Genomic DNA, 10,673 nt, shown 5'->3' with positions numbered 1-10,673 from the left:
TTTATCAATAAAATTATGGAAGAAAAAACAACAAAGTTCCAAAATTTGATTAGAACAAACATATTAAACTCACAGGGCAGGGGAGATGGCTCAGTGGAATAAGCGCTTCCCTGGGAATCGCAAGGGCCTGAGTTCAATCCCCGGTTCCGCAAAAAATAAATAAATAAATAAATAAATAACTCACAAATGAAGCATCTACAGAATGAAATAATATGTAAAAATTTTGATAATGTCTGGTCCTGAACATTATTATTTTACTTGATGCTAGCTGTTTTCTTAAGTGCTTTTATATTAACCCTCAAAACAAACTTATGAGTAAGATACTATTGTTGATCCTCCTTTGTATAGCAATGGTATTTGCAGCCCAAAAAGGCTAATAATTTGTCTAAGATCACACAGCTAGTTAGTGGTAGAAGTAGGATTTAAACCAAATGAACTAGTTATGATGACTATTTCTGTTATTGCTGTTTTGTATTTGCTTTAATATTAAGAATATTACAAGCTTAAGATACACACATTCCCCACATTCCTGTTTTATATCTCCATGCAGGAAGGTTGGCCCCTGACAAAACCCTCAACCTGACTAATGATCTTCAACAAGAAACAAGCGGCCCCATGCTTCTCAAAGGTCTGAGATACTTAGAATTGTCTTACCACATGATGGACAGAAGGAATTTTTCAAATTTCTTTGAAAAGCCTCAAGGTTTGTATGACTTTCAGAAAATGTAGCCAGGCATATTGGTTAGCTTGCGCAGTGCTTAGCAGGCTGAGGCAGGAGGATCCTTGTGAGTTTGAGGCCAGCCTGGGCTATGTAAGTGAGTTCAAGGCCAGCCTCACTACATGATGAAATCCTATCTCAAACAAGCAAGCAAAATAAACAAGCAAACAGAAAATTAAGTAAATACACAATATCTGGAGGATCAATAAGAGTCTGTGTGTTTTATATGAACTCCTTGGAATTAAATATGAAGAAGCTGAGGACACTGGCCCATAGGGCAGTCAACACCTAGTCTTTAACAACCTATGTCCCTCTTTCTTTGTCATAGTCAATCCTAACAGCTACCAGGATCAGAGTTACAGTTGATTCCACCAACAGTGATTTCTATCTTACATCCATCCACAGTGTCCTCTCGGGTAGGAACTTACAACTAATGGAAACTCTGTTAAATGCTGTGGGAGCCACATAAAGATAGGTAAGATGCAAAGAGAAGTTGTTCTGTGTTTCTGGAAAGATTCCTGAGGAAAGTTGAGTCAAGCCTTTTAGATGGGTACAAGCTGTGCTTAGAGCTAAGTCTAGTCCCTCTCTAAACCACCCCGTGTCTTCTGCAGAATTCCCTTCACTGGTGTTGTAACTGACACAGAGAGCTGGAGGGAGGAGGCCTCAGGCCGTGACAGGAAGCTTCCCTCGGCCATCTTCAAGCTGCGTGTGTGACCCGAGCTGTGCTCCTCACATTCAGAAGCCTGCTGAATTCCTCTCAAAGGATGGAATCCAGTAGAAAATTAAAGTAGGTCTGGACTCCTGTCTCTTTTTTCTTTCCACTTTGATGTAAAAGTCTTTGATCAAGCAAGACATTAGGTCTAAAACCTCTTAGTAACGATAGAAAGAAAACAAACAGGAAAAAACGTGATGGAAATGACACACTCTGTTTCACGTTCCCACCTAGAAAGTGCTTAACAGATTTTATGGAAGCAAGATATAGGTGAGGTAATAAACTTTGGTGGGGTGACAGAAAGTCAGCCAGGAAGCAGAAGCACAGGAAGCCTGCTCTCCAAAAGGGAGGCTTTCAAACATGAAAAGATGTCAAAGCGAGCACTGTGAAATATATATGCAATGAAAACACCAGACGTCTTCTGATGGAACTCATAAAGAAGAAGAGGTGCTTTGGAAGAAATCTGTTTGTTTCCACACCAGCCAGTGCCAACTGCTATGCCTTGGCCCCGAGCTGTAGCTCTGATGGGAAACTGGTGATTTTGATCACCTGAAGGATGGCTATGGTGACAAAAATGATTCTGGTGGGGATTATAATACAAAAGATGTCCCATGATCAATTGGATTATGCAGCACTGTGTTTTAGCTGCTGCAACCTTGATTATTATCAGATTCCATGGACATTTCAGTGTAAGCTCTGATTTCCATCTGACACAGATTTGTATTATTTTTTAAAAGTCTAATTAAATGTGTGTGAAAATTAAGGAAAACTTGGTTTTTTAAATAGAAAATATAAATTCACAATTTTATTGTCATGGAAGGTAACAGTGTCTGTTTTTCTTGTTCCAAAATGTTAGAATTGTTGTTAACATATTCTTAACAATATGTTGTTATGGGGGGCCGCAGAGATGGCTCAGTGGAATAAGCGCTTCCCTGGCAAGTGCAAGGGCCTGAGTTCAATCCCCGGCTCCGAAAAAATAAATAAATAAAATAAAAACAATATGTTGTTATGGGTGTCTTCCCATAAACTCTCAGTGAGTTTTTGAAATCTTTTCTTGCATTCTTTTGAGAAAAGCAATTCAAGTTTTCTTCCTTTTGGATTTTCTTTTTTCTATTTGTTGAGATTCAAGCCTGAAGTCAGTTTCAGAAAATATGGATTTTAGGTTGATCATTTTCTCCTCTCTTCTGTTTATTTAAATGAAATGTATGAGTGAGGCCGAAATATAAACATCATGCAGCAGAATACTGTTATGCAGCCTTCACGCTCTGGGTCAGAGGGACGATCGTAGTCAGTAGTGATCCACCTGCTGTGGACACGCGTGTTCAGCGTGTTGAATTTGCTGCATAATTAAATAGTGTGGAGCTCTTCCCCCCAAACTCCAAGACTGCTAGCACAAATCCTTTGCGAAGAATTTTTTTTTTCCGTTACTTCAGGCTGCCTTTATGGGCAGGTCTGGTGCAGGTTCTGGAGCTTGGAATCGAACCTAGGTCCTCTGTGCCTGACTGCATTTGCACAAGCAGCACTTCAAACAACTGAGCTATCTGGCAAGGCCCTATTAGTATGAATCCTAATGAAGAATTTCCATATAAATATTTTTCGTTTCATTTGTGAATTTAACAATGACTGGAATATCTCTTGTATGGCAAAAAAGTAGAGGTGGGGGTGTTAGAGTAGTGAACAAAATGATCATGTGGTTGACCTTCAGGGAACTTCCTGTGTGTCTTATTTATCCAGTTATCACAGTCTGCACAGCAAACTACACTAAAACCCAAACAGTATGGGCTATAATTTAATCAATCATTATTTTAGTATTCAGATGTCTGGTTCTACTGTACTATATGTACTTCTTATGATTCAAAATTATACATAATATAATGGAAACAGAAGCATCAAAATCATACATTTAGATCCTAGCTCTAAATGACTAGTTCTTTTACATTATACAGATTTCTTAAGTTTTATGAGACTTATTTCTATATTTTTTAATTCAGGGTAATAGCTCAATCACTGGTAGTATGACAGTTGAATAAGATGAAGAGACTAGTACAGTTCCTTACTTGAGGTCATTTCAAATTTCCTGTCCCCTCCCCGTTGCTCTCTGTTGTGGTTTTCCTAAGTCACCAAGACAATATTAATTATTGCTGATCTATCTATAGTTGGGATTAAAAACCAGATGCCAATTTAGAATAAAAAGCGATTAATGTCTTATGAGGCAACAAAAACCAAAGTCACGTAGTCTTTCTGATAATAGAAAATGTTTCATCTTATGAATTTTGAAGAATTGTAAAATGACTGGACTTTATTCAGTTGTGCTAAATTACAATTCTATAACACTAAAGAGATGACCTCAAACAAATCTCAGAAAATACTTTAAATACATTAGGTACAAAGTAATCAGCAATTTAAAAATTATATAGATTATATAGATAAACCAGTACTTTTGTATTCCAGCAATCATTTTTTATTGACTCCACCAACTTTCTATTTTTAACTTAGTGTAGGTTCAAATTTCATGTTTATTTTGCTTGCTAGCACTTGGTTATCAGTAAGAGATAAAAACAAATAATTTGCAAGTAAAATTACATAAATTTAAAAGTTTGGAAGAGAAAAAGATTTTAATATTTAGACACTGAAAGTAATTCAATGATGACTTATGGTAAGTTACAACTGTAATAAATGAATTATTCTTTCATAAGACTTTTTCCTCATTTCTGTGCTTAATGTTACAGTAAAATGGCAGATGTTTTAGCACCATGCCCTAATTAGCTTAGCTAGCTGGCAAGCCAGGCAGATGTTTTGAAAATTGTGTATTCTGTGAGTGCTCAGACAAGAGTAGAATGGACTTACCTTTTAGAGCAATAAGAACTGTCAGCATTAAGTGCTTTAAAAAAATCAAGATTTTTTATGCATCGTCAGTGAACAAGGATCAGGAGTTGTTTATTAAAAACTGCTTAAGTTTCTTAACTAAATGACTAAGAGTAAACTGACACAAATTCATTGAAAAGATTAAAATGTCAACCACAGGGCTGGCAGGATAGCCAGCAGACTAAGAGTCGGCTTAGGAAGCACAGGGACCGCAGTTCAATTCCGCAGCACATGCCGCGCCAGCCCTGCTGGGGTGTACTGAGCATCTACAGAGTCCTGGTGTAGTGGCACACAGCTGTTATCCCAGCACTGGGGAGGCTGAAAATAGGTGGATCATTACAAGTCTGGAGTCTCAGCTGCATAGTAAGACTCTGCAGAAAATGAAAAAAAAAAAAAACACCTAAAATGTCAACCACCAATCTTGAAGTATAAAAACCCTAAATCAGAATTTGTATTGTAAGACCTGGGAAGATTGCTATGGGTTCTCAACATAGAAACCAGATCTGAGTCCAAATTAAAGTTTAAATATGAACCTTTTATTACCGGGCCTGGGACCACTTGACCATACTCACGCAGGAGAGGACAAATGGCCTGGAGCCTTAGAAGTATAGAAACTGAATCCTGTTGGGCAGACAAATCTGTCATTTAACATAGAACAGTACCTTTAGGTTCAATGTGACCATTACTCAGCATACATTTTTTCTGGGAGCATTGTTTTCTGGGAACTCTCAGTCTATTGATGATTTATCAGTGGTACAGCAAGCCTCCTTGTGGTCTTACAAGGAAGCAGGGTCACAGAAATTTGAACAGAGTAATTTTTTACATTTAGTTTTATATTAACTCATCACATTATTTTTAAATTAACCCTTCACAGGTTAATAAGCTCAGTAGAATAAGCACTTGCCCAGCAGGAGCAAGGTCCTGAATTCAATTCCCAGTACTGAAGGAAAAAAAAAGAATTTGTATTAACTTTAGTTTCCAAAGAACTTATGTTAACAAATGTGAATAGTGAAAGTTATTCCTTACTTATTAACCATGTGGAGGCTACTAAACAAAGGGTATATTTTACATTCAGAACCTTGAAAGAAAATTGTGAAAGACACTCATGAATAAGACGCTAGTCAAAGTCTTTGAAATGATAACTAAATAAAATTACTGCCATAGAAAATAAAAATTCAACTGGAACTTTCAAAGAAAATACATTATTTCTTTGGGTAAATATTACCTTTATCATGCTTCTTTTTCTCTTATTCTTTTAATATATTGGTAGTTGTTAATTTCCATACATTATTTAATGTCTATCATGAAAACACAAATGGTTCTGATTTCTTTGGGTTGACTGAACTAGGAATGGAAAGAAAGGTTATCAAGACATAGGGCATGGTGGCTCTGCATGCAATTTACAGAAACCCAAAGTCAGCAATCACCTGGAATTTTGTAAGCTATAGTTGAACCAATCTCCTAAAAACAGTAGGTATTTCAGTGTGTTTTCTTCTGTGCAATGTCTGCACCCAAAACTAAGTGCAATCAAATGTTCCTCAAAGCATACAAATGATGCCATTTTTATTTAAATAGTTCAATGAAATCTTTTTGGCTTTAAAATGCATTTTCCTGGGGCTGGGGAGATAGCTCAGTAGAACAAGTGCTTGCCTGGCAAGAGCAAAGGCCTGAGTTCAATCCCCAGTTCCACCAAAAAAAAAAAAAAAGAAAGAAAGAAAGAAAATGCATTTTCCTAAATTGCTCTGTCCATATTTAAAGGAAATAAATGAGAACAAGATAATGAAGAACAAATTCCTCTCATTCAGCCTAGGCAAAAATTTCTGGGAGTAAATACCAGTTGAGTTAAATCTAGTCACCTGCTCAAATCAGAAAAGTCTACTAAACCCTTACAAAGCACAACAAATATATTTAGCCTTTTTTGCTACTGTGTTTTTGATTTGGGGGGAAAAAAAGACCTCAGGAATTTTGATGAAACCTAGTCCTTATATTCAGTGTCCCTCTGAGGTGGCATTGTGAAGCAATCGAAAGAAACTATATGTTTTGGAAGTGCCTCTCTCATACTGGACTTATCCTGAGTTTTTTTGTGTTTCAACTTACGGAGAAATAGAACCCACTCCAGTATAAAATATCTATTGTAGGGCTACTCCAGAACCGAAAATGTCACTCAGAAAGAATCAATGATGACTAGATTCCACTGGAAGGCCTATGATGACATTGCTTTCTCTTTTACACACACACAAAACTCCCACTGAGGCACTCAGTCATCTCTCGTCCAAACCCACTTGTGATATCCACAAAAAATACGCCAATCCGAGCTCTGTGTGCTTTGCTTTATTAATCTTAACTTGTGTTAGTGTCTCTGATGTCATTCTTCTCTAATTGTTTTAAGAGTAAAGTCCTCATGGACAGCTTCGTGAAAGTCTAAATCACATTCCCATGCCTCTCCCCATTCCTACAAGCACTGTTATCCACAAATAATCAGAAACTACTCCTTTCTCCAGGCACACTAGCACATACTTGAAATCCCAGTACTCTGGGAAGCTGAGGCCAGAGGTTTGCAAATTGAGGCCAGCCTGGGAAATATAGTGATATAGTGAGATCCTGTCTCAAAATAAACAAAAAGGACTGGGGATGTAGCTCAGTGTGAGGGCCCTGAGTGTAACTCCCCACTCCCCATTATCAAAACAGCAGCAACAGTGACAACAACAAAAACACTACATTAAAAAAATGTGTTTCTTTAAAGATCTTACTGGCTGTTGGTACAATTGTCAGTCTCCCTGGAAATGATCAGACTCTTTCTGTAATGCTGTGTATTTTTTTTTTGTAACTGGAAATAATGTTCCTGCTGACCCATGAGCCTAGCCTTGGAACCATGGTCTCTACTTGGCTTTCTCAGCACGCATCACTGACTTGTGGTACGAAGCACAGAGGTGGAAGATGCAGCTGTGGCTGTGAAAGAGCCCAACCAAGGGACTTTGCCTTAAGTGCATTTAAATAGACCATAGCCCAAAATAGGAGGAGGAAGCGTGAAAGAATGCATTAGCACGCAAAAAGCAAATAGTATTGCACATGTTATTTCTGACTTCGTGATTGTTATATTATTATAAACTTAAAAATAAAAAGTATAAGAATTAAAGATATTATTTATAGCATTTATCTATAATTTAAGATCGTGGGACCGGGGAGATGGCTCAGTGGAATAAGCACTTCTGTGGCAAGTGCAAGGACCTGAGTTCAATCCCTGGTTCTGAAAAAAAAAGAAAAGTTATAATTTAAGATCTTTTCATCAAACCATAATACTTGCATATAATTCATAAATATAAATATGTACAGGGGTTATAACTATCCCCAACAGAAGATAGATAGATAGATAGATAGATAGATAGATAGATAGATAGATAGAATATGCATGCATATATGTGGGAGTTCTTACTCAAAAATCCCTTAGTACTGGGGATACATAATCAAAAATTTATAGAATGCTTAAATATAAACATGATTTTTTTTTCTACTAGAGATTGAACTCAGGACTTTGTGCTTACCAGGCAGGCTCTTCTGACTTAAACATTGTTGAATAACTTGACTATATTTCCTGAAAATGTTTAATCTGCATTTTCATTTTATGATTAAATGTGATAAATTTTATTGCTTCAGGATTGTGAATTGATTTTTATGGTAATTAATAGCATTTATTTTAATGAATGAACTTCTCATATAGTTGTTTATTTTACATATTTGAAATATAACATGATATACTAAACATAAGGCCAATGTTTCCATTACTTACATTTGTGAGGTTTCTCTTATTTTCAGATTTGACTGGGGCTCCTTTGTCATGAGAACCATCGTACCTGCTACATCTCACTTTTCTTCCAAGGATGAATTAATTGGGTTTATTCATTTCTATTGTTAACAATTTTAAAGTAAGATGTTCAAATACTAGAACTGAAAATAAATTTAGATGCACTCTGGTTTGAAGTTCACATTTTATTATGTGGAAAATGTATTTGTCCAGTGCCACATAGCATGGAAAGGAAAGGGCCAGGATTATACCCTGTGCCTTCAAATATCTGCCGGTGGCATTCCAAATGAGCACAGACTTGATTGGGGAGAAGATTATTCTGAAGTTTGAAAATATAGCTGACTAATTTCAATAAAATCACCACCATTGGTAACTCCTTAAAAATAAATCTTGTATTATATGTCTTTTTTCACATTTTAGTGACATGTATTCTTTTTGTAATAAATCTTGAATTTATTCAGCCTTTAAGCAAATCTGAAATCCCAGAGCTAAAATCTCAGCTCAACTGTTACTCCACGACTTCTGCAATTGGTTAACTTCTTCACCCACAATGTGCTCACTTGTACGAAAAGAATTTGTCACTTCTGTCTCTATTATCTGAAGATAAAGTGAAATAATAATCATGCAAAAGAAAGAGTTTCTAGAGATTGGCAGAGAAATGCTTGCCCCTGTGTGTGTATCATTTAGAAGCTGTTTTGAAACACTTTGGTAGACACAGTGTTTTATGAATCATGTCAGTAATTTTTTTGTTGTTGTATTTTTCTCAGGTGAAAGCATTCTTTGAATCTCTTAGGGCTCAAAGATTACATCTGGTTATATTTCAAATTGTTCTGAAGACTAGAGTCGAAAATATTAAATGGCTGGAGAAGGATCTTTCCATTCTGAGGACTTGGGCACTGATTAGTGTCTAACTCAGCAGACAGAAAACACCAGCCCTGCACTACATCTTGAAGTTAAACAGAAAGAACAACACCAGCAAAGCATGGGGCAAGTGTTGAATATTTTGCCTAATTAGGGAAGAGGCTCAAAAAAATCAGCTGTTGCAGCTGCCTGCTCTCAGCTCTGGACTTCAGCTGATGGATATGGGATGGTGGAGTGGATGAAGGACATTTCAGCTGTCTATTTAAAAGGAAGCTTCCCAAATAATATATATATATATATATATATATATATAGTCATAGATATTTAGATATAATTGTGATTTGTAGCCTCAATGTAATATTCTTCCCAGTATAATGCTATTTTGTTTCTTTGATATTATGTATCCTTCCTTAGTATCCTGGAGTTTGCCTCACCAGTTTTAACTACAAGGAAATATAGTCAACCTATTAGAAATATATCTTTCCTTTGTTCTTTTCTTTACTCCACCATTCTTAACTCATACTGAATTACTTTATTTAATTTTTACAACTTGTTGAAACTACCATAAAAGTTGTGTGGGGTAAACATTAAGAAACTAGAGATTACTAGATTAATCGGATTATTGAAACCAAATGTGAATATTTATCAAGGAAGAAAGCTGTGACATCTTTTGACTCAATCTCACATTATTAAAGAGCTTCAAAGGAGGAGTCTTGATATTCTTTCCAATTAAGTTGACCCTATAATTTTGGAGTTACAGGAAAGAAAAAGAGGCCACACCACTTCAAACCATTTGCTATTACAGTTTTATTAAACCTTTTAAAAATTGCAGAATAAGAATACATTGTATATTGTGGTTTAAATCATATTTTAATGTGAACATTTATATGCCTTGTGACATTTTATATCTTCATGTTAGCATCATCATACTGTAAGGGAACCTCTTATTTTATGAAATGCCCTTCCCTATGCTTCTCTTGATTTTTTAAATAAAGTAGTTTAGAATAAAGAAAAAACTAGTCTACATAGAGGTAGTAAATTGAATATATTGCAGTTCACATGAGTGAACCAGTATGAACATTTACCTAGGTTTCATGAAGATGTGAAACAATACATAAATGACATTTATTTACATAATTAAATAAAGTTGGGGATATTAGGGCAGGAGGGGGAAATGACAGCTAACCAGTCATGGGATCTTGGAAGCATCTGTGACTCTAGATTTGACCTGCCCATGAATTTTGCTTTTGATACCACTCAAGTGATATTCTTCTAGAAGTCTATTTCAGCATATAGAAATAAGATGAGTAGAGAACATGTGTATGTATATATTTACCAAGATAATACATGAATTAAGCAGTCAATGTGTACAAATTTTGGTAGAATTGTACTTTTAGCATTTTTATAAATATGAAAAATTATTCATTGTATAGTAATTTTATCTAGCATAATATTTCAGGGCTGGGGAGATAGGTCAGTGGCTTAAGCGCCTGCCAAGCAAGTGCAAGGTTCTATGTTCAATTCCCGGTACAAAAAAAAAAGCAATTTATCATAGTATTTCAAATTTTAATTCTCTTCTTTTTAATTCCTTACCTAAATACAATATTGAATACTATTTCTTGGCCGGCGGGACCAGTCCCAGCCCAGGCGCAGCGTGGGCTGGACCCTCTCCCAGCCCCTCGGGCTGCCCCCCACCACTCTGCAGTGCCTCCCCC

The 10,673-nt window shown here is 36.2% G+C and overlaps 1 pseudogene; it reads left to right on the top strand.

Annotated features, from left to right (window-relative positions):
• The window catches only part of LOC111814381, a 72,110-nt pseudogene extending 63,102 nt beyond the window's left edge, over window positions 1-9,008 (top strand).
• Window positions 9,009-10,673: the final 1,665 nt, after the last annotated feature.

The sequence above is a fragment of the Octodon degus genome, unplaced genomic scaffold (genome assembly GCF_000260255.1).
Source record: "Octodon degus isolate 3935 unplaced genomic scaffold, OctDeg1.0 scaffold00009, whole genome shotgun sequence".
In the NCBI taxonomy this organism is placed as follows: Eukaryota; Metazoa; Chordata; class Mammalia; order Rodentia; family Octodontidae; genus Octodon; species Octodon degus.
The sequence above is the reverse complement of the archived record's forward strand: the minus strand, read 5'-3'. Positions and strand labels throughout refer to the sequence as shown.